This window comes from Rhineura floridana, chromosome 4 (genome assembly GCF_030035675.1).
Source record: "Rhineura floridana isolate rRhiFlo1 chromosome 4, rRhiFlo1.hap2, whole genome shotgun sequence".
Lineage (NCBI taxonomy): Eukaryota > Metazoa > Chordata > Lepidosauria > Squamata > Rhineuridae > Rhineura > Rhineura floridana.
Window position 1 is genome coordinate 173,387,737 of NC_084483.1, and position 25,113 is coordinate 173,412,849.

General features: G+C 44.4%; 1 pseudogene; it reads left to right on the plus strand.

Annotated features, from left to right (window-relative positions):
• The first annotated feature begins 8,259 nt into the window (after positions 1-8,259).
• Positions 8,260-8,378, plus strand: LOC133384622 (5S ribosomal RNA; annotated as a pseudogene).
• Positions 8,379-25,113: the final 16,735 nt, after the last annotated feature.

The following is a 25,113-nucleotide window of genomic DNA, read 5'->3' on the forward strand; positions in this document are numbered from 1 at the left end:
TAAGACTGGCGCTCCTGTCGAAGCCCTGGTCGAACTGTGGAATGCGGAGATGGCCCGGGCTGTTGACACGATTGCTCCTGCACGCCCTCTCCTGTGTAGAGCTCATGCAGCTCCTTGGTATACTCCAGAGCTGAGAGCGATGAAGCAAGATAGGTGGTGGCTCGAGCGGAGGTGGAGGCGAACTCCTGACGAATGCAACTATGCGCTGGTAAGTGCTTCTACTAAGCTGTACTTAGGAGCGGTGAGGGCGGCGAAAAAACAACATTTTGCTGCCACTATTAAGTCATCTCTTTCCTGCCCAGCGGAGCTTTTTAGAGTTGTCCGAGGGCTACTTCACTCTGGCCCTCAGGACATGGTAGGGTCATCGGTGGCCCGCTGTAATGAGTTTGCTGGACACTTCCAGAATAAGATCTTATGCATCCGCCGGAACTTAGACTCCCAGTTTACAGCAGTTGATCCTATTGAGGTGTCCGGAGCACAGTCTTGTCATGTTTTATTGGATGAGTTTCAGCTGGTTCAGCTCGAGGACGTGGACAAGGTGCTTGGACAGGTGCGTGCAACCACTTCGGTACTCAATCCTTGCCCCTCTTGGCTTATAAAAACTAGCAGGGATGGAACAGCTAGTTGGGCTAGGGAAGTGATAAATGCCTCTTTACGGGAGGGAGTGGTCCCTGGCTGTCTGAAAGAGGCGGCAGTGAGACCACTTCTGAAAAAACCTTCCTTGGACCCAGAAAATCTCAACAGCTACAGACCAGTAGCGAATGTTCCATTCCTGGGCAAGATCTTGGAGCGAGTGGTTGCTGGCCAGCTCCAGGCGCTATTGGATGAAACCAATTATCTAGATCCATTTCAATCGGGTTTTAGGCCCGGTTTCGGCACCGAGACAGACTTGGTCGCCCTGTATGATGACCTATGTCGGGAGAGGGACGGAGGGAGTGTTACTCTGTTGATTCTCCTTGATCTCTCAGCGGCTTTTGATACCATCGACCATGGTATCCTTCTGGAGAGGCTCGTGGAGTTGGGAGTTGTAGGTACTGCTTGGCAGTGGTTCCGTTCCTACTTGGCGGGTCGTCTCCAGAAGGTAGTGCTTGGGGAACACTGCTCGACACCGTGGGTTCTTCAATGTGGAGTCCCACAGGGGTCAGTTCTGTCCCCCATGCTTTTCAACATCTACATGAAGCCATTGGGTGCGGTCATCAGGAGTTTTGGAGTGCGTTGTCATCAGTACGCTGATGACACGCAGCTCTACTTCTCCTTTTCATCTCCTTCAGGTGAGGCTGTCAATGTGTTGAACCGTTGCCTAGCCGCGATAATGGACTGGATGAGAGCTAACAAGCTGAGGCTCAATCCATACAAGACTGAGATGCTGCTGGTGGGCGGTTTCTCTGACCAGATAGTGGATATACACCCTGTCCTGGGTGGGGTTACACTCCCCCTAAAGGAGCGGGTTCGTAGTCTGGGAGTATCTTTAGATCCTTCCCTGTCACTTGAGGCTCAAGTAGCCTCGGTGGCACGGAATGCGTTCTACCAACTTCGGTTGGTAGCCCAGCTACGCCCCTATCTGAGCAGGGAGGACCTCACATCAGTTGTCCATGCTCTGGTAACCTCACGTTTGGATTACTGCAATGCGCTCTACGTAGGGCTGCCTTTGATGACAATTCGGAAGCTACAGCTAGTGCAAAACACGGCGGCCAGATTGATAACGAGGACCAAGCGGTCTGAACACATAACACCTGTTCTGGCTCGCTTGCACTGGCTACCAATACGCTTCCGGGCCAGATTCAAAGTGTTGGTTTTAACCTATAAAGCCTTATACGGTGCGGGACCACAATACCTGCTGGATCGCCTCTCCCGATACGAATCTGCCCATACACTGCGTTCTACATCAAAGGCCCTCCTCCGAGTTCTGACTCACAGAGAGGCTCGGAGGGTGGTAACAAGAACTAGGGCCTTCTCAGTGGTGGCCTCCGAACTGTGGAATAGTTTTCCCGATGAGGTGCGCTTGGCGCCGACATTGCTGTCTTTTCGACGCCAAGTTAAAACCTTCCTCTTTTCTATGGCATTTTAATCAAACTTTAAATTTGTTTTAAGTCTGCTGTAACTGATTTTAGATTTCTTATTCTTTTATATGTTTCTGTTGTATCATATTATGGAATTTTATTGTATATATTTGTATTCTTTGTTGTACACCGCCCAGAGAGCTATGCTAGTGGGGCGGTATAAAAATCTAACAAATAAAAGTAAAATAAATAAATACTCAAGAGGAAGAAGATGCCACAAAGAGGTAGCAAGCAAATAACAAGCACAGTCTCTCAGTTCAGGCGGCTGGTCTTACTTCTTTCCCTCCTGCTGCTCTGGCTTGAAGCTACACCTGCTGAAATTCCTTCTTTTACACAACTTTGAAAAGTGACATAACCCTGCCCTTTATTTTGAATCTGGCCACTCTAATGACAAAATGAAATGTAAAACTCAAACAGATTTATAACTGGTTTTCAAAGCACTGCCCTCTCCAACAGCCCAGGGTCTGACTGCGTGTTACACACAAGAGAAAAAAGAATTTAACCCATATTCCTACTTACTCAAACTGAAGACCTCAAAACCACCATTTTGACGTTGTAATGAAGCCTAAGCACTGCCTGGGTCAACAAATCACAAGCCTGGCTCCCCTTATTGGCTACAATCCTGAAAGGGCGAGATTAGAGGCCAGAGCCTGGAAAAGTTATTTTTTGAACTATAACTCCCATCAGCCCAATCCAGTAGCCATGCTGGCTGGGGCTGATGGGAGCTGTAGTTTAAAAAAGTAACTTTTCCAAGCTCTGTCTAAAAGCTGCTATACAGATCGGTTAAAAAACAGATTAAACAGTTGTGGGGGGGCTGACGTTTTGGTGTATATCTCGGGAACCAGATGACCTAGAAACTTAGTGTTTTCTTTTTAATTGAAGCTGAGAGTCCGGAGATTAAGGTAGGGGCAGCTTTGGGTGTCACCCCCCTTTTGGTGTCACCTGGGTGCAGTCCGCACCCCCCGCACCTGCTTAGTGATGCCCCTGCAAGAGAAGAGGTGAGGGAGCCCTCAGATCAGTGAGGAAAAGAAGCGGAAGGGGGGGTAGAGAAGGAGGAGGGAGAGAAATACCAATGTTTCTCACGCAAAATAAAAATAAAAAAATAAACAGACAAATCAAAGGGGGAGGGGAGAAAAGGGAGGGGAGTCAGGGACAGGGAGACAGGATGCCTCTAAATGCAGGGGGGAGATGGGACGCTATCCTGGGTGAGCTGGAGCTGGAAAAGAGACAGCGCCCGATGTGTCATCCTCTTATTGCCTGCACTTGGAATGCCACTGCTCCCTGGCACTGCTCATCAGCTCTAGAGCAGTTAGAGCTCCCTAAAACCCTCAAAGCCGGGGCATTTGCCAGCCAGCCAACTCACCTCCTACTTGCTCCAATTTCCTCCCTCACTATGCTCCGCGCCTTGGAGGACACCTGGCCTCGGCTCTCATTGGGTCTCAGGGGCAGCCAATGAGAATGCGAGTTAGTGTTTGGGAAGGCGAATGAGAGAGAGAGAGAGAGAGGAGGCAAAGCAGATAGAAGAAGCAAGGGGAAAATTGGCGTCTGCATGTCTGGCTCCTGGCTCCTGGGAGTCCACAAAAGCTGGAGATTAAACAACATGGGGGCAATTCTGGCCGGAGGTGAGAAAAGCAAGGGCAGGGCCAGGGTCTCCGGCCGTTTGCCGGAGACCTGGCATCGCTAACAGGGATAAATGCAAAGTTCTACACTTAGGAAAAAGTAACCAAATGCATAGTTATATGCATGGGGGATACTTGGCTCAGCCATACGACATGTGAGAAGGATCTTGGAATTGTCGTTGATACCAAGTTGAATATGTGTCAACAGTGTGATGTGGCTGCAAAAAAGGCAAATGCTATATTAGGCTGCATTAACAGAAGTATAGTTTCCAAATCGTGTGAAGTATTAGTTTCCCTCTATTCAGCACTAGTTAGGCCTCATCTTGAATACTGTGTCCAGTTCTGCTCTCCGCACTTCAAGAAGGATGCAGACAAACTGGAACAGGTTCAGAGGAGGGCAACAAGGATGATCAGGGGACTGGAAACAAGGCCCTATGAGGAGAGACTGAAAGAACTGGGTATGTTTAGCCTGGAGAAGAGAAGACTGAGGGGAGATATGATAGCACTCTTCAACTACATGAAAGGTTGTCACATAGAGGAGGGCCGGGATCTCTTCTCTATCGTCCCAGAGTGCAGGACATGGAATAATGGGCTCAAGTTGCAGGAAGCCAGATTTCAACTGGACATCAGGAAAAACTTCCTAACTGTTAGAGCCATATGACAATGGAACCAATTACCTAGAGAGGTAGTGGGCTCTCCAACAGTGGAGGCATTCAAGAGGCAGCTGGACAGCCATCTGTCAGGAATGCTTTGATTTGGATTTCTGCATTGAGCACGGGGTTGGGCTTGATGGCCTTATAGGTCCCTTCCAACTCTATTATTCTATGATTCTATGATTGCAAGAATATTCCACAGACTAGTAGCTATGACACTGAAAGCTATCCTGTGAGTAGCTGCAAAGCAAACCTCTGGAGTATGTGCCACCCCAAGGAGGGCCTCATCTGATGGTCTCAGTTATCCAATGAGTCTGTAAGGGATAAAGTGATCTCTTCGGAATCGTGATCCCAAATTGCTTAGGGCTTTGTAAACGAATGACAAAACCTTAAATTTGGTCCAGTAGCATATTGGCAGCCTGGCAAAGGCTGACTGTGGTCATATCCACACCATATATTGAATGCACATTGCTTGCCCCAAACTATCCTGGGAAGTGTACTTTACCCCTCACAGAACAACAGTTCCCAACACCCTTAACAAACTACAATTCCCAGGATCCTTTAGGGGAAGCCATGTGCTTTAAATGTACTGTGTGATTGTGACCAACAATGTAAACTGAGGGATAGTTTTTGATGGCAACCTAAATTTTGCAAGGGATTTTGAGAAAATGTGTGTTAAAAACAATTACGCTTACTCTGAATGTATATATTTTTCAGATGAAGCTTGAGAAAGGGAAACAAAAAAAAACCCAGTTAATCTTTGTCACTGCAGTCCACGGTCTTCTTCTCACCCTCCCTTTTCAGAAGTCCCCAAAGATCTAACTTTTCAGTCTTTTGGGGCCTGTTATTTGATGAAAGCTGAATCAGTGAGCAGAGTTTAAAAAGCTGGGTTATTAGGGAATCCTTGTCTTCTCAGCTAACAATAGAAAAGCTGAGAAATGAATTGATTTGACAGTTGAATAGATTCCAAAAAGGGGGGGGCATTTTCTCACATGACCAAAGAATATCACAGAGGTACACACGGGTATATGTGTACCTTTCAACACCTGCTTAACTCTAAATCCTTTCTCTGGTGCCTAAGAATAAAGGCTGGAAACCCTAAACTCCTTATTCCAGAGAAGGACTGTGGAATGCAAACCTGTGCAAAATTATACAGATAGGCATTGACTGTTTTAACTAGCACTTTAATGGGGGTTTGAAATTTTGGTGATTTCATTTGATCAAAAGGACAACTAAGATATAAGGGATTGATCTTTAGGCAAGGAGTAGCTAGCATTTTGCGGGGAGTCCGAGGCTTACATTTGCCTCTTGAGCTGCATGCCTGGATAGGTGTGGCCAAAGTGCCACCCCACACTTTTGCATGCATGTATACACAAGCACACACATACACCCTGAGCCGATCAGCTAAGGAAGAAGGATTATAACTCCCTTTCTCTACACACCCCAGCTGTTTTCTTTATGCTACCACTCTTGGAGTGGGACAGAAATAATTGCTTCAGAGCTGGATCAGGCCCCTGAACTGTGGGATAGTCACCCCTGCTTTAGGTGAAATTTCCAAGGGATCAAAAGAATTTCAAGGAGACAAGTGACATCTCTGAAGGTTAGCAGAGGGAGGGTAGTTGTTAACAGATTTGACCCAAAGTACCATTTTAAATGACTTCAGCAGGTCTTGCTCCAGCAAAATATTGGACAGCTCATGGGGGCAGCCATCTTTCACCCCATACAAGGCCACACAATTACATTGCATGTTGTAATACATATTCACCCAGCCATTTTCAAAGTGTACAGCAGCCAGGTGGGCTTGGAGGCAAATGACATGGTACTTTAACATGTTTTTATTTTATTTTATTTTTTAAAAAAGAAAAAAAAACACAAATGGAAACTTCGGCCATCTTATTTAATCCCATCCCCATTTCAGATGCTTAAATCCGCACACCAGCCTTTTATCACTTCCTCTCGATGTTTGTAGGAGGAAGGGTTTTTGCTCCCCTACCTCCTAATTAAGGATAGGGGAGAAATTCAGTTCAGTTAATTCAGCATTTAAAGCCAAATCTATCTAATCTGCACTTTCTGAAACAATATGGGAACTGAAACACAGCCATCCTTCAAAATTCACACTTATCTGAATTTTGCAATGCAGTTCTCCAACCCACGTTTACAAAAATGCATATATTAGGGAAAGTGGCATGGAAATGAAGCTATTTGTGAAAATAACACACAAAAATGCAACAAAATTGTGTACATTAGCTAAAACTGCATACAAAAATTTGTTCTTTTAGGAGAAGTTGACACTAAAATGCTGAGGAATTTTAATGAGGATTCTTTTTAAAAAAAATTAGCAAATTGTTGCAGGAATGTGGAGAACTGAAGTTAAGACTGGAAAAATGAGAAACTGAGAGGACTGAAACTGAGAGGACTGAAGGGGAGATCCTTCCATGCCTACTCCTAATGTATCAAAAATGTTCAGTGGAGAAAGTTTACCCTAGCCCCTGGAATGACCCCCACCCCACTGCCACACTAGATCCTTTGCATGAATCCTTGATCACAGAGATGATCAGTTTGTGTTCCCCTCTCCCCCTCCCCATTGCTTTGAGAGGGAAATTTAACAAAGTTTGGTCAGTATTCTATATCAGCTTGTCTTCATTCAGTATCATACACAGTCACATTATACTTCTGTGGGCATATTAATGTAGCAATGATCTGCTGCTTTCTGAAATGTTGTGTACCATATCTCTTCAATCTCTACCCATCTGTTATGACAGCATCCGTCTTGGCATCTGTGAGGAAAGAAACCAAGTTAAAAAAGGAAAGGGTTTTTTTTTTATAAAAAGAAGTATTATTTTAAAGTGGATTTTAAACACCCACAAGTGTGAATTAAAAATTGCTCTCCTCTTGTGGTATTACAGCAGTATTACATGAAAAGGGGAGAAAAATACGGCGACTGTTTCAGTGTTCAAGCGCTGCTAGAAGCTCTTTGTAGTGACCTGTTGATAGGATTCATGTCATTTGCAATCCATTTGCATTAATAAAAAGCAAACCTTAAGCATTGTGATTTATAGTAATATAAAAGCTATTAGGGAGGACTGTCATCATAAGCATCTTTGTCATAAAGCTATTGTATCTTGCTTTCAATAACTAAACACTATTAAAAATGTCCTAATACTGGAAGGCTTGATGTAATGCATAAAATTCCAATGCTGCAAAGAATGGTCTTAAGAAACCCTACTTGTGCATTCTTAGAAATAAATCACAACTCCCTCATGAATTTGGCTTTAAACTGAAGGAAGAGGTTTGACTCACAAATGCAAAAGGTTGCAACACCCCCTCCCCAATTTACTTTAGATAAGTGAACTTGTCTGAAAGTGAAACCCTCAGAACATATTCAGAGATTTGAATTGCTTTTCAATGGTTTCTCTCACTACTTACATGCTGCTGTGCCCCCACAGTTCCAATGTTTGTTTTGTACAGAGCACACATGTGTGTGCATGCTCAGGTGTCCAAATATCCATAAATTTATTTGTATCTAAGAATTCATTTGGTAGCCATAGGCGAGCAGGAACTCCATGAGTGAGCAGGCTGGTGGAGAAAGGACAGATCACTCTATCCCTCCTCCAGCAGCCAACTTGGTTTCCATTCTAGCCATGGAGGAAGAAAAATCTCTTCCTCCATAATCATTGTTGAAATAGACAGCATGGAAACACAGGCTACTTAGAATGCTAGTTTTTTAAAAAAAAGCAAGCTAGTAACTTTGTTGATTTATTTTCAAGGTGGATTGAATGTGGTTGCAGGACGGGAACAGCTAATGATTTGCTTTTTTAAATTGTTGATGTAATTTTATTGGTGATTTTATGTTTTTCACTGCCTTGATGTCATGGTTGTTGTTTTAATGTGGGTGGTATATAAATAAGTGCATATAAATAATAAAGGGCCTACGGCCATACTACCCTAAGCACACGGGATCTCGTCTGCTCTCGGAAGCTAAGCAGGGTCTGGCCTGGTTAGTACTTGGATGGGAGACCGCCTGGGAATACCGGATGCTGTAGGCTTAGAGGAAGACAATGGTAAAACACCTCTGAATACTTCTTACCATGAAAACCCTATGAATGTATCAAAACAAGATTCATAGGGTCACCATAAGTTGTAATTGACTTGAAGGCATAGAACAACAACAAATAATAATAAAGGGCAGTTTTCAACTAAATAATTGCACGAGCAGAATGATTTCCACTTGTGCAACAAAACTTCTTCCTTTCCTCCCCCCACGGGCAAACTGCACTGTCCCCAAACCTGCTCTGGAGGGTTGGAGGAAAACCCAGAACAGATTTAGAGGGCACGCGGTGGGGAGGAGAGGGAGAAAATGTGTCATTGTGCAAGGAGAAATCCTTGCACTGAGGAGATGTTTGCCTTAGCACGATGTTGAATATAACCCAAAATAAATAAATGTGTTGTGATTCTCCCAGATCTCATTTTCTCCCCAAAATCATGACCCTAAACCTACATATATTCACTGAATATAAAATATATATTCACTGTCACTAAAAGACATGACTTTATTTATTTATTTATTTGAATTTCTATACCGCCCGACTAGCATAGCTCTCTGGGTGGTGTACAACAGAGGAATATAAATATACACAATAAAATCCAATAATTCAGTGCAAGGAACATGTATGTAGACATCCACAAATCTAAAATCAGTTAAACATATTTAAAAGACTAAAATAGACTAAAATGCCTGAGAAAAGAGGAAGGTTTTAACTTGTCGCCGAAAAGATAACAACGTCAGCGCCAAGCGCACCTCATCGGGAAGACTATTCCACAGTTCGGGGGCCACCACTGAGAAGGCCCTAGTTCTTGTAATCATCCTCCGAGCTTCCCTATGAGTCGGAACTCGGAGGAGGGCCTTCGATGTGGAACGTAGTGTACGGGCAGGTTCATATCGAGAGAGGTGTTCCAGTAGGTATTGAGGTCCTACGCCGTATAAGGCTTTATAGGTTAAAACCAGCACTTTAAATCTGGCCCGGAACCATATTGGTAGCCAGTGCAAGCGGGCCAAAACATGTGTTCAGACCGCCTGGTCCTCGTTATCAGTCTGGCCGCCGCATTCTGCACAAGCTGTAGCTTCCGAACTGTCTTTAAAGGCAGCCCTACGTAGAGCGCATTGCAGTAATCCAAACGCGAGGTTACCAGAGCATGGACAACTGAGGTCCTCCCTGTCCAGATAGGGACGTAGCTGGGCTACCAACCGAAGTTAGTAGAACGCATTCCGTGCCACCGAGGCTACTTGAGCCTCGAGTGACAGGGAAGGATCTAAAGATACTCCCAAACTACGAACCCGCTCCTTCAGGGGGAGTGTAACCCCGTCCAGAACAGGGTGGACATCCACCATCTGATCAGAGAAACCTCCCACCAACAGCATCTCAGTCTTGTCTGGATTGAGCCTCAGTTTGTTAGCTCTCATCCAGTCCATTATTGCAGCCAGGCAACGGTTCAGCACATTGACAGCCTCACCTGAGGAAGATGAAAAGGAGAAGCAGAGCTGCGTGTCATCAGCGTACTGATGACAACACACTCCAAAACTCCTGATGACTGCACCCAGCGGCTTCATGTAGATGTTAAAAAGCATGGGAGACAAAACCGACCCCAGCGGGACTCCACATTGGAGAGCCCACGGTGTCGAGCAATGTTCCCCAAGCACTACCTTCTGGAGACGACCCGCCAAGTAGGAACGGAACCACTGCCAAGCAGTACCTCCAACTCCCAACTCCGCGAGCCTCTCCAGAAGGATACCATGGTCGATGGTATCAAAAGCCGCTGAGAGATCAAGGAGAATCAATAGAGTAACACTCCCTCCGTCCCTCTCCCAACATAGGTCATCGTACAGGGCAACCAAGGCTGTCTCGGTGCCAAAACCGGGCCTAAAACCCGATTGAAATGGATCTAGATAATTGGTTTCATCCAATAGCGCCTGGAGCTGGCCAGCAACCACTCGCTCCAAGATCTTGCCCAGGAATGGAACATTTGCGACTGGTCTGTAGCTATTAAGATTTTCAGGGTCCAAGGAGGATTTTTTCAGAAGTGGTCTCACTACCGCCTCTTTCAGACAGCCAGGGACCACTCCCTCTCGTAAAGAGGCATTTATCACTTCCCTGGCCCAGCCAGCTGTTCCAACCCTGCTAGTTTTTATAAGCCAAGAGGGGCAAGGATCTAGAGCAGAAGTGGTCGCACGCACCTGTCCAAGCACCTTGTCCACGTCCTCGAGCTGAACCAACTGAAACTCATCCAATAAAACATGACAAGACTGTGCTCCGGACACCTCATTCGGATCAACTGCTGTAAACTGGGAGTCTAAGTCCCGGCGGATGCATAGGATCTTATTCTGGAAGTGCCCAGCAAACTCATTACAGCGGGCTACTGATGACACTATCAAGTCCTTAGGGCCAGAATGAAGTAGCCCTCGGACAACTCTAAAGAGCTCCGCTGGTCGGCAAAGAGATGACTTAATAGTGGCAGCAAAATATTGTTTTTTCGCCACCCTCACTTTTCCAAGCTCTGGCCTTGCCACATCCCTCTGCCTGGACCTTATCAGGAGGAGCTGCAGACTGAGAGGTGCTGCTGTAGGGGTGAGACTGTGCTGGGACCATCAAGGGGCTGCTTTTCCACCTGCTTTGCCCCCTCACCCCTGCTCTCAGTGACATTTTTGGGGGACTGTCCTTACCAGGAAGATGAATGCTTTTGGATAGCTGTTGAAGCTTTTTAGAAATGCTATACTTTTGTTAGTTTGATTTTTTGTAAATTGTATTGTTTTTATTTGTATTTTGTATTTGTGTTTTGTATTTGTGTGTAAGCTGCCTTGGGGGCCTTTTTGGCCAAAAGGCGGCCTAGAAATAAAACATAACATGTTTATTATCAAATTGATACGCCAGCCTTCAAAAATATTTCCCTCAGGACAGCTTACAAATGTTTTCTGTGGTACACATAGTGCCTTTCATTTGCTGCCCATGGCAACCATTTTGTTCTGGCACCCATGGCACTTTCAGCAAGATATGAGTACCGGCACCTAATTTTTCACCAAAAAAAGCACTGGGTACACATAATATAGAGATGTATTTCTGGCTGAAACCAATAATCCCAGTATCTACTAAGAGGTGTGGACAGGCCACACACAACAGGGCATAAGTGAAAACAAAAAACAGGGCTATGAGCTATGAGGCAATGCAGGCTTTGTTATAGGCAAAAGTAGATGTTCAGCAGCGAAGCAGTGGCATAATCTCAGCATCTGCCCACAACAAGAAGCCAATGAATACAGAAAGTGGAACCATCTAGGAAGTGAAATAACTATTATTATTATTTATTACATTTATATCCCCCATTTCTTTTTTCATGAAACCCAAGGGGGGTTACATATGGTTTCCAAGCGGTTTTCCATCCAGGCACTGACCAGACCTGACCCTACTTAGCTTTAGCAAGGAGCTGGCCTTATATGCCTTTAGACCACAGCCTTGGACCAACCTAGAACTAGCAATAGAACCTTCTAGTTCAGGGAGGGTAATCCTGTAACCCTCCAGATCAGCCTTTCCCAACCGGTGTGCCTCCAGATGTTGTTGGACCACAACTCCCATCAGCCTCAGCCATTGGCAATGCTGGCTGAGGCTGATGGGAGTTGTGGTCCAACATCTGGAGGCACACTGGTTGGGAAAGGCTGCTCCAATTGTTGTTGGAACTCCTTCTCCCATCAGCCCCAGACAACATGGCCAATGGTCAGTTGGAGTCAGATGGAAATTGGAGTCCATCAACATCTGGAGGGCCACAGGTTTCTCATCCCTGCATGGCTGCCTGATTCTGAGCTTCTTTTTGTGCAAGTTACAAGTGTGACACATTTTTCAGTAGGATTGAAGTCCTAGAATGGAATTTGGCAAGAGCCACCATGTTTTTTATTCCTGTGCTCATGGTTACAACTTCAGCAGTCACTTTTGCCTACAATTAGATATGTATCACAAATCCTGTTTATGATCCAAACCCTCCGGGGGGGGGAGAAGATCCCCCCATTTAATTTTAAGGCATTAATTCAGACATTTAGGAGACAATTCACTCACCTCTTACTCTGACATAGATCAATTGAAATCCTGCTGTCTTCATGCATCTCAATCTAAAGATGTCACTAGATAAAAACATTTTTTTAAAAAAATAGAGACTTTTACAGTGACTAAAATGTATATGCCTCATTTAGTCCAGTACTGTTGATTGCAGCTTGCAAAACATTTGGAGCTTCAGACTAACAAAATGAAAAATTTCTCAGTCCCCAATGTCCCTTTAGAGATGCTGGGGCAGGCTGTGATTCCTTATAATGCAATATTCCTCTTAGTCAAAGCCCCCAACATAATTGTGTTCATACAAACTACACATATATTCTTTACTGGGTGAAGACTAAATTCAGACCAAGACTGACCTTGTGGCCTCCATCCAGCTACGAAGGGCCAAACTATTATTTATTACATTTATAGTCCACTTTTTTTCAAAGAGCTCAAGGGGGCAGATATGATCTTCCCTCTCATTTTATCCTTACAACAAGCCTGTGAGGTAAGTTAGGATGAGACATAGTGATTGGCAGAAAGTGAGCCCCTATTCCACCACTGTCTGCCGCTTGCAGGGAGTGAGGAAATGTTGAAATGCAATACTGTTACACCATACTTCTGAATTAACAAAGATTTAGTTAACAAACATTACCAGGGGATGCAGGGATGAGATGAAGGCCTGCAGTGGTCACTTATTTAAGGTAATATGTAGTTTATTCCTAACTTTAGCTATGTTAGGGCTGTGTAGGTAACCAGAATGATTGTCCAAATACCTGTAAAATATATGAAAAGAATATAAATTCAATCAAAACTCTGGAAGCATGAGCAAATATAATAAGCTTCCAACCAATTTCATATTATTATTGTTACTGTTATTTAGTTCTTCCATGGCAGAGAAACCTTAGTCTGATGTCTAGGACTGGAAGGATCTGTCATTTTTGGTTTCTCTCAGCTTCTTATCTTTCCAACCTTAGGCTGTGAACACACGAGTCGCCTACCCCAAAGCATTTTCATTGGTCACACCTGGCGGGAGAATGGGTTGATCTACCAATCAACTGTGAAACCTCTGTGAAGCTGAATTTTTAAAAAATGCACTCAAGCTGATCTCACCAGGTTTTAAAGTAAAAAGGGGCAGGGTTTGACAAGCGTCATGTGCCCCTGTTTTCAGAAGAGAGAGCTGGAGATGCACAAGAACCGGCAGAACAGTGGATGTGTGTCTACCTTTAAATCCAGTTCTCTACATTTCTGCAGCAAGTTTTGTTCTTTAAAAAAAATCCTTTCCCCTAATATATGCATTTTTGTACACGTTCTTTGGTTGGAGAATGGCATCATAAAATTTGTAGAAGTGCAAATTTTAAAGGACAGCTCTGTTTTAGTTTGTGTATTGGTTCAGGAAGTGTGAACAAAACTGAATTTCTCCCCCATCCCTAGTGATATCCAACCCAATCATACGCAAGAGTAGATCCATTGAAATCAATGGATCCTGAGTGTGACTAACACTGGGTATTATCTATAGTCTAAGTATATAACCAGTATATGCATTGTAAGTATATAACCAAATGCATTCTCTAAATACCCCCACTAAAAACTGCTCTATTGTGCACTGTTTTCTCCCTTTTTGTTTTATTCAGTTACTCACTTTCATTTGACTACATAATCATTGCTCCCTCCCCACCTCCAGCTTGCTTGGGAACAAAATCAGAAAGCTATGAATGGCCATGCTTTATAGGGCTTTGGCAGATCCTGCATTTCAGCTCTGTCGAAAAGTGCCTGGTGTCTGGCTTAGTAGGACCGTGACCTCCAGTCTTGCTGCAGGGAAGAAAGAGCAGAGAGATCTTGTGCGTATAGGGGAAGCCCGGCTTATGCAGGCATATCATCCAGCTACCTGCTTGGCATACTTCTCCAGGAGCTGAATATTCTTAATGCTCCTTCTTTCCCATCCTTCTGTTCTGTCTTCCTCCGCAATAGAGTCAACAGCTGTAACAACACATGGAGGATACTTGGCAGCTGCAAGACACAGATGCCGGGTTTTGTAATGTACTTTTCCTGTCGAATCAACTGAGTGTTTTGCTGGCTGCTCGAATGTCTTTATTGCTGTCTGAGTGGCTTGCTGTGGCACTAGTTACAGTTATGCTGATGGTAGTGTGCAGCCCCCTCCAGGGGACTGGAAATCACATTGATGGCAGCACAAGCTGACTGACTGGGCTTGTCCTTTAAGACACTTGCTCGCATTTGCACCTCTGTCCTCGGAAGAGAACTGAAAGCTCTTTAAGAGCAAAGTCTTCTGCAAAAAGCAGTTACACTAAATGGAGAATGCACATTTGATGGTGGAGTCTGTCCCATGTCCATTGTGTTTAAAGGACAAGTGATGCCACGGTGTGTATTTTGCATACATTCCAGCTCTAAATGAATTGTTACTGTCTGTACGTTTTGCATTTCATTTCCCTCTGAACTCATTGCTTATAAATCTATCTTCCTGTGCAATGGCGGCTGGCATCTGCTGAGGCTAGTGGGAAGAGGGCAAGGCAGCTAATGGTAAGTGAAGTCAGGGATAACAATATGCAGAGCTAGGGATGGTGGAGAAATACGACTCACTTCACACTTAAAGATAAACCTGCCTAATTCTCACTTTGTCAAACAATATGCAAACCAACACACACCCATCCTTCAAAACTCACACTTCTCTGAATTTTGCAATGAAGTTCTCCAGCTAGGTAATGTGTACAAACATACACATACTAGGGCAAGCTGATATATCAGTGAAAATAACGTACAGAAATGCATTATATTTGGGAAATTTGGTTTGGAAAACTGTGTATGTTAGGCAAAAATTGTGTTAAAATGCACACTGAAATGCTGATGAATTTTCATGAGGGCTTTTGAAAAAATAATCATCGCAAACTGATGTGGGAACACGGAGAACTCAATTTAAGATTAGAAAAACAAAAAAACGGAGGGAGACCAAAAGTGACAGATTTGCCCACATCTGCTCTGAGCTCACTGCTTAGAAATCTACTCCCATGGTGACCACTGGGGTTGGTGGGATAGAGGCCAGGGCAGCTCATGGTAGGAAGAGTCAGAGATAACAATAGGCAGTGCTAATGGGTGGGTGGAGGGCTGCAAGGCTACAGTCTCATGCACACTCTCACACTTAAGAGTTAACTCCTTTGAACAAAGTAGGACTGATTTGATAGAATTATAGGATAGTAGAATTGGAAGGGGCCTATAAGATCATCAAGTCCAACCCTCTGTCCAATGCTGAGAAAAGAGCTCTGGACTGTCCACACAAAAGGCCCTATGCCCACTTCAGAGAAAGTAACGCACCCTGAAGACTTCTGAAAGCAGAGCTACTTCCTCCAGTCTGCCGGAGGAGGGAGAAAAAGCCGGAGGAGGAGGCGGCAGCAGCAGCCGCATCTCCTGGAGGATGGGACAAGACTGCAGAGGCACAAGCTGCAAGATGAGGACCAGTAGCCTGAACATAAGATACTAGCCAACAGGATATCAATGGAGCAGGCCAACTCGCTGGTGGAGAGGAAGAGCATAGGCCCTGGTTGGCTGCAACAACCCCAGGCTCTGGTTCTGAGTGTTCAGCAAAGAACTCAGTAAATTCACGTGTGGCAGAAAAGATCCAGCATTCAAGATAGTTCCCAGGCTTATAAAATGTGGGTCCTAAGTGACATCTTTGGGATCCCCTGGGAACCTGCTTTTTCTGTGAGACTTTGGGGAGATTTGTGTTTGTTTGGGCCCTGGGTGAGAGGTTGAGAGATGTTGAGTGGGGAAGTGTGAAGGAATTTGTGTCAGTATTTATTTATTAATAATTTGTATTATGTGTCTATGTTTTGTATTATGGTTTTATTGTGTATTTTTATAATATGTACTTGTTTTACTTTTTTGTACACCGCTTAGAGATCTTTTTATATATTAAGCAGTATAGAAATAGTCTAAATAAATAAAATAAATAAATGCAAGAATCCAAGTTAGACATACTTGATAGGTGGCTGTCCAGCTGCCTCTTGAATGCCTCCAGTGTTGGAGAGCCCACCACCTCCCTAGCTCATTGGTTCCATTGTAGTACTGCTGTAACAGGAAGTTTTTCCTGACGTTCTGCTGAAATTTGGCTTCCTGTAAATTGACCCCATTATTCCATGTCCCACATTCTGGGATGATTTATGGAGAAAATACACCAGATTGCGTAGTAATCACAACTAAGTCATATGTCAACAGTGTAATTAGTTATTATACATAGTGGCAATAATCATTCTTATAGACAAGCCAGAAAATACTGCCTTCAGTAACAGAAAAGGCAAAGATAACTGTGTCGGTCCATAAGAAGTAAAAAACCCAAAATCCCACAGTTGGGCAACACCTTTATTAGGACCAACCAAAATGTCACAAAACAGCAGCAAAATTCTTCATTTCTTAATCAGGCTGGATATTACAATGCAGGGGCTGGAGGAACATAGAAAAAGAACAAAAAAACAAAAATTAGGCTGGATGCTTCTGGATGCAACATCCAGTCTGATTTTTTATTTTAAAAAAATACTGAAAAAGCATGCCTGTCACCCCTTGTCTTGTACGAGCAACTAAGGATTATACTTCATGAATTGGATGAAGTAGATTATAGTCCATGCAGGATTATGCCATGGACTCACTTTCCTCCCTTTGTGAATCACTTCATTAATTCATTCCCCCTCCCCAAGACAGTGTATGATTTTTTTCAACTCAGCAGTGAGTTATAAGCATCTCCATGTGATACCTTTCCATTTTATAACCCCAATCCTACCCCCTGCAAATTAGTCTTCCAAGCTAATCTGGCTCCAAAGCCCTCTTGGCCAGCCCTCCCCAAACCAAAACCAAACCCAAACCCAAATGCTGGCCAGAATGAATCACTTTGGGTAGAAACACACTCACTGTTCTGCCGGGGCATACAACCCTAGTCAAATCCTGCCCCTTTTTACTATAAAACCTGGTGGGAGCAGCTTGAGTTTTTTTTAAAAAAATTCAGCTTCAAAGAGATTTCACAACCAATCAGCAGATTAACCCATTCCCTCTCCAGGTGTGGCTAATGGAAACACTTTGATCTGGTGACTAGTGTGTTTACAACTTAAGTGTTGTAAACGCCTGACCAGCTTACTCTTCACTGTTGCACTTCTGCCTACTTGCTTTTCCCCCCACTCATGCTGAGCAGTTTTTTAGAGAGGGGGATGTCAAATATGGAAACAGTTTCCAAAGAGGGTGATGCAGAAAAGGTAAATGTGCTTACACGCATGTGCAACCATGTTCAAGGAGAAGGGCACAGGAAAGGCAAGCCCTGAAGAGAGACAATCATCTTGGCAAACAGGCGCTTCGGCTACTCTCAGGACACTTCCAGACCTGTATGCTGAGCATTCAATCCTGATTCATTTGCAGGGAGATTAGATGACATTGGCTATTTAATGAGCATCCATTCTGATTTGTTGGTGGGGAGGCTAGATGACATTGTGTCAAAGCCAGTGTTATCTCATGCTTTCCAGGGCATTTTCCCTGTCATTTTCCTTATTGCAAAGAGTCCAGTCTTTTGGGGAAGCAGCTTTGTTGCGCAAGACCTTCCAAACAACTCTGGATGCACAACCTGAAATTCGCAGTATGTGATTGAATCCCACCTGAAAATAACAAAATCCTGGGAGCGCCATTAATCAAACTTCATCAGCAAGTGTTCATGAGGGTTCTGAAAGCTCTCTAAACATGGATATAGACTGAATGTCAAGGTGTGCTCCATCATTAGCAGCCCTCCTTTCCTCTACGTTCATATCCTTGTTCCAGTAATGCTGTGATGCTGTGCAATGTTTGCGGCAGCTCTCATTCAAGATTGTCTCCTTTTAGCAGCTGAAGCATCGCAGTTAGCTATTAAGTAGAACTTGTGGTAGCCATGGAAATTTCTAAAGACAAACAAGGAGAGTTCCAGAGGACTCCAGAAGCCCTCTGAACACGGAAGTAAGTGTCAAAACTAAGCCATTTTTTTGGGGTGGTGGTGGTGATGGACACTGGGGTGTTTTTTTTGAGGAAGCACAATGGTATGGCCCTCTTCCCATTAGCAGCAAGGCACTTAGGAGGGCCCTGGAAATACTGTAGGAGGTTGAACAAAAAAGCATGGGAGAAGAATAGAGGGAAAATCTTTAAAAACCCATCACAGCCACTGTAAAATATTGGGGGGACTTTGTGGGCTGCAAAAAACTCCTGGTGGGCCATATAAGGCCCACAAGCCACAGGTTAGCCAGGCCTGCTATATACTCATTCTTAAGGGTTGTCTCACTGAACTCAGTGGAGAGTTAGTGTGCCATGCTATGCATGATTGCATGGTAATAATTCCATTGAACTCTGTGAGACTTTCTTCATGCAGGACTACAAAGGCAAAGAACCCTGGGAACTGTAGTTTGTTAAGGGTGCTGAGAATTGTTAGGTAAACCCCTTTTCCCCTCACAGAGCTACTCTTCCCTGAGTGGTTTAACAATTGCATAAATCTAAATTTAAGGTATGCAATCAAATCTCTCCCTCAAAATACTGATAGTCTGGAGGCAATCCGTGTCTGTAGTCCTTTTTCCTTATGGAGATATAAGGGATGGAAGCATGCAAGAGGAATTCTACTCAGTTGCTTCCTGAGAAATCACACAGACACATTACTTTAAATATAGTCGACTGGCAGCACTTATATACTAGGTATTCTAACATGATTCCCACTACTTTTGACCCCCTCACCAAAACATTTCAGCCACAGGCCTATATCATCCCTTCTTTGTTTATATTATGTGATATTATGTTGAACTTGTCAAGGATTATCAATACCTCAGCAGAGTCATTAACCAAAATGGAGACAACAGTCAAGAAATCAGAAGAAGGCTAGGACTGGAGAGGGCAGCTATGAGAGAACTAGAAAAGGTCCTCAAATGCAAAGATGTATCACTGAACACTAAAGTCAGGATCATTCATACCATGGTATCTCTATGTATGGGTGTGAAAGTTGGACAGTGAAAAAAGCGGATAAGAGAAAAATCAACTCATTTGAAATGTGGTATTGGAGGAGAGCTTTGCACCTACCACGGACTGCGAAAAAGACAAATAATTGGGTGTTAGAACAAATTAAACCAGAACTATCACTAGAAGCTAAAATGATGAAACTGAGGTTATCATACTTTGGCCACATAATGAGAAGACATGATTCACTAGAAAAGACAATAAATGCTGGGAAAAACAGAAGGGAGTAGAAAAAGAGGAAAGCCAAACAAGAGATGGATTGATTCCACAAAGGAAGCCACAGACCTGAACTTACAAGATCTGAACAGGGTGGTTCGTGACAGATGCTCTTGGAGGTCACTGATTCATAGGGTCGCCATAAGTCATAATCGACCTGAAGGCACATAACAACATGTTATATACATTGGGGTACCGTAGTAGGACTACTGACACTGACAGGCAGCAGCTCTCCAGGGTTTCAGGCAGAGGACATTGCCAGCCCTACATGAGGGTAGCAGGGATTGAACCTGGGACCTCCTCTATGCAAACCCTGGAGAGAGCTGATGGGGGAGGGCAGTAGCTCACTGGCAGAGCATCTGCTTTGCACGCAGAAGGTCCCAGGTTCAGTCCCCAGCATCTCCAGGTAGGAGAGTCTCCTGCCTGAGACCTTGGCAAGCTGCAGCCAGTCACTGTAGACAATGCTGAGCAAGATGGACCAATGGTGTAAAGTGTCATGGTGTAACAGCTTCCTTTGTTCCAAAGCAGATGCTCTACCACTGAGCACTACAGCCTTTTCCCATCAGTAGCAGCAGTAGCTGCAGTACGACTGTAATTGCCAGTTATCACCATCATCAAAGCTGTAGGCACCTTCAAAAACACATTGGAAAATAATATATTAACGTAAATGACATCTCTGACTAATTTCTTTCTCCCTGTCCCCTCCGCCCAAGTCTAAATAAAACCACAAGTAAAATAACCGCCTCCAAAAGTGACACAGAGTTAAAAGCCTGCTCCAGCAGGTGCCTGTGTGCTCCTTTGCATCTGTGTGAAAACATGTGCAATATTTATTTTTCATTCATACTATCTCGGTATTGCAGGTTTCCTTTACAACAACCCTAGTTTCAAAAGAAGAGAGAGAGAGAGAGAGAGAGAGAGAGAGAGAGAGAGAGAGAGAGAGAGAGAGAGAGAGAGAGAGAGAGATTCCCAATGATTTTTATCTGAGTCTGAAATTTTCCAGTAGTGGTTGATCACACAAAAGCGGCTTTGGCCCTAACCAATACGTTTTTGTTTTTATTGCTTCTTTCATCAAGTTGGATGCTCACCAGGTGAAAAATATTATGAGCTCCTTCCCCCCCCCCCGTGCTGAAGAGAAATATATTACAGACAAAAGCAATCCGAGCGTCTGAAGAAAAACCTGAAAGTGGCTGGTTGCAACAGGAAAACATTAGAAACCAGATGTTGAACTGTTGGCTTTCAAGAGGTGCTTATGTATGCATATTCCTGTTAAGTATGGAGAAAACTGGATATGCATATAACCAGTGGAAGCTGGTCCATTGGGGCAAATGAGGCGCTGTTCCACCAACCTCAGTCTGCCCACAGCAAACCCCCACCTTCCTGCCTTAGGAACATTGGAAGCTGCTTTCTACTGAGTCAGACGATTGGTGCATCTAGCTCAGTAATGTCTACACTGACTGGCAGTGATTCTCCAGGGTTTCAGACAGGATCTCTCCAAGCCCTACCTGGAGATGCTGGGGATTGAACCTGGGACCTTCTACATGTAATACAATTGCTACAGTACATCTGTTCCTCTAATTATTTACAGCCAGCCCGGGGAGCAGCACTTCCTGTTTACTTCCTCAAACTCAGACCCTTGGAGAACTTAGCAGGCAGGAGGATGGGGACAAAACTAGAATGAGTTGGAATGAGTTGGCTCTCCCTGTCATTGGCTCTGGCTGCACCTACAATTGGGCTCCCTGCCTTTCGCCCCCCTAGCCCCAATGGGCACCAGCCACTACTGCATATAAGAAAGCCCTGGTGTGGTCTTGTCTTTTCTTCTGAAAGGTGAAGAGTAGGATTGGGGGGTGTAATGTTAAGTCAGGGATGGGGAACATTTTTCAGCCTAAGGGCTGCATTCCTTCATGGGCATACTTCCAGGGGTGAGGCCAGAGGCAAAAATATGGGAATGCCCTTGGGCCTGCTCCAGAAGTTCCAGCTGGACTAGCAGCTAGACTGGTGATGGGGGCAGACAGCCAATAGCATGTGACACCCCTGCTAAACCATCTGCACTGGCTGCCCATATGCTACAGGGCCACATTCAAAACCCTGAACAACTTGGGTACAGAATACCTTAAGGACTGCCTGAGCCCTTAAATCCTAGCCCAAGCGCTGAGATCATCCAGAGGAGTGCTGCTAGTTGTGCCCCATGTCACAGAGGCCCAACTAGCCTAGTGGCAGTGTGAGCGGGTTCCTGAGACGGAGCCAGAAGCCTCCGCCTTCTTCCTCTTCGAGCCTGTCATCTCCACCTTTGCGTTGGCTTACGGGAGCAGTCTGGCCAGCCAAGGCAAGGAGATTGTGGGCAGGAACATCAACCACTTCATCCCCGTGACCACCTGTGATGTTTCCTCCTTTGGCTCCACCTGTCAGGTTCCTACCTGCTTGTGGCTACTGCCTTTCACTAGGCACCACCTCAGGACACCACCAGTCAGGATCGTCATTTTTATTTTTTCTCACTCCGCTCTAGCACAGATCCCTCAAGATCCCACTGCTAGGCAGCACCACCAGCCACTCCCTGTAAACAATACTGCTGGAGACTTCGCCTGAGTCTCCCTATGACTTATTGTTATTTTGTGTCTGGGTGCCCTTGTTGTCCACAACCCTCCTGTATCTTTCTCTATAAACCATACAATCCTGGGTTGCTCTGGATACTTGACGATGTTACATTTCTTCCTTCACTGCTGCCACCATATGATACAGTTTCCCTTCAGCCTTGGTAATTACCCTGCCCTCCCTTCTGGTCTGTGTATTCCCAGCCAAGGATCAGGCTTTTGGTAAACCAATACAAGAATACCTCACATTAATGTACTCAATGGGACCAGAGCGAGTACGTAAACCGATAATGTCCTTAAAGTGAAGCACTACCTTTTAAAACTTTTTTTACCTCTCCTTCATGCGGAGCCTCAAAGCCCTGTGCTAAAGCCTCTGCTGCTGCGCTGCCACGCCTCTCAGCTAATTGTGATCGCGCCTCCCAGCTGATTTGCGGTGGCGCGATCGCGTCTATTTCCACCCCCACGCACTGTTAAGTGTCCGTAAGTGTGAAGCAAGCGTACGTAAACAGGGGCATGGTGGAGTATGTAGTATGTCCATAAAGCGAGTGTACGTTAAATGAAGGTCTGTATAGCGAGGTATTCCTGTAAAAGTATTTATTTGATAACACCAAGAAATAACAAGATTACTTTAGGAATGTTTAACAAGCGTATGGTTTCATATAGTGTCACTCTTTATGTTTCTGGTCATATATATACTGTCTAAATATCAGCCAAATATAATCCAACCCTCCCTCAGAACTCTGCCAACCAACCCATCCAAATAACTCTCCACTAACGACTCTCCAACAATTCTCACAACCGACCCCCTCTCAACTGTCATCCTCCCATTTATACCTTCAGCCATTCAAACACTCAGCCAATCATCATCCAGCATTCTCCAGCCTTCCAACCCATGCTCTCCCCCCTCTCATTCAATTCACTTACCATATATCCCTTAATAAACCCGCACTTACCATATTTACAGGTTTTAACATATAAGGACATCACATTTCCCCCCCTTTAAATAAAAGCAAAGTATTACTCCTGTTCCCAGGAATAATATGACGCGTTATATAAGTCTCTGTCACCCAGGGGTAAAGTATCCTTGATCACTTGATTGATTGATCATCTTGATCACTTGATTGTAGTATCAGCAATCTGCCTTGAAAGTCCATCCGCCTGCACGGTGTCCTTTCCCTTGATGAAAACAAAGTCTATTTGATATTCCTGCAGTGCCCAGGACCACCTTTGCAGCATGGTGTTGCTGTTTTTCATAGTGTCCAGCCACAGGAACGCGCGATGATCCGTGATGACCATGCACTTCCTTCCCCACATGTAGGGACGCAGCTTTCCCAGGCCCCACATGACTGCCAAACACTCTTTTTGCACCGAAGAGTAGTTTCGTTCTCTCGCTGACAGTTTGTGACTTAGGTAGGCAATGGGGTGCTTGATGCCTTCCCTCTCTTGCATCAGCACAACTCCAAGAGCCAAATCAGATGCATCTGTTGCCACTATAAACGGTTGTTCAAAGTCCGGAGCTATCAATATCAGACCCTGACACAGCGCTTGCTTCAGTTGGTCAAAAGCTTTTTGACACCTTTCATCCCATCTCATGCACTCAGCACACTTTTTCTGCGTTAACTCATGCAGTGGGGTTGCTATTTCTCCAAACCCTTTATAAACTTTCTACAAAATCCAGCCATACCTAAAAATGCTCTCACTTGTTTCCTGATTTCCTCAAGCACTCTTCCATTCTGACTCGCTCGTTTGTGTAGTGAGAAAGAAATAATCGGGCTTGGCTCCTTGAAACTGCTGGGATGCTTGGGTAAGATACATGTTATGTCTGCACCAGGAGGCTTTTTAAACTCAGGATCTGGAGTCATTAGGATTTCTACTTCTCTAGACAGACTAGTGAAAAAATCCTTCAAGAAAAACAGGGCTTGCTGATCAATATTGAGACGAAGTGGCATAAATGACACTCGTAAACAACACTCTTGTGATCTGCTCGACTCAGGACGCACATGCAACGCTTTGACTGTCAACATATTAGAATGTGCCTTTCGAAGCATTTCCTTACTACAGCAAAGGTAGAGAAATTTATTCATCTGAGATGTAGCCAAGCGATCTCTGATCTCAAGATCTTGAACCACAAACACTTGACGAGAAACTGGTTGCTCTAACAAGTTGACCTCACACTCTGATTCGCCAGATGGATATACCTCAGGCTGGAATTTCACCCTGCTTAATTGTATTTCCATCAAGAAATCTGGGTTCCTTCCTCTTCCCCCACAGGCTGTATTACACCCATGCCTCGTGGGTGTGTGAGAAGGAGAACTCTGAGGACTGATGTAGTTTTTAGCGGAAGATGTAGGTGGTACATTTCCAAAGTCCTTCCTCCCATAAAGGTGCCAAATGGGTGAGGTTTCTTTCACAACATAGTGCACCAATGGAATAGGAAATCTCAGTGGAGCTTTTGTCTTTACCCCACTTTTCCCCACTTTTTGGCATATGATACATAATGAACAATATTGTTTGACATCTTTAGAAATGTTTGACCAATAATAATGAGCAGTCAACCTTTTCTTAGTCTTTTTTATTCCAAGATGCCCTGAACAAGGAACATCATGTGCTACCTCTAGCAATCTGGATCTAAATTTGCTAGGTACAACCAATTGTTTAACTGGTTCACAGTAGTTCTCTCTCTCATTAGGTAACCACAGCCTATACAGTATACCATTCTCCCACACAGTTTGATCCCTCAGAGTTTCTGTAAAGGGAATTCTTTGTGGAAGGGCTTTTTCCTTTATTATTTTCAAATTGCTATCATTCTCCAGCTCATCTCTGAACTGTTGTGTTTCTGCAGTAGAAAACATTCGTAACAAAGTTTCATTCACTCCAGGCACACTAGGGGT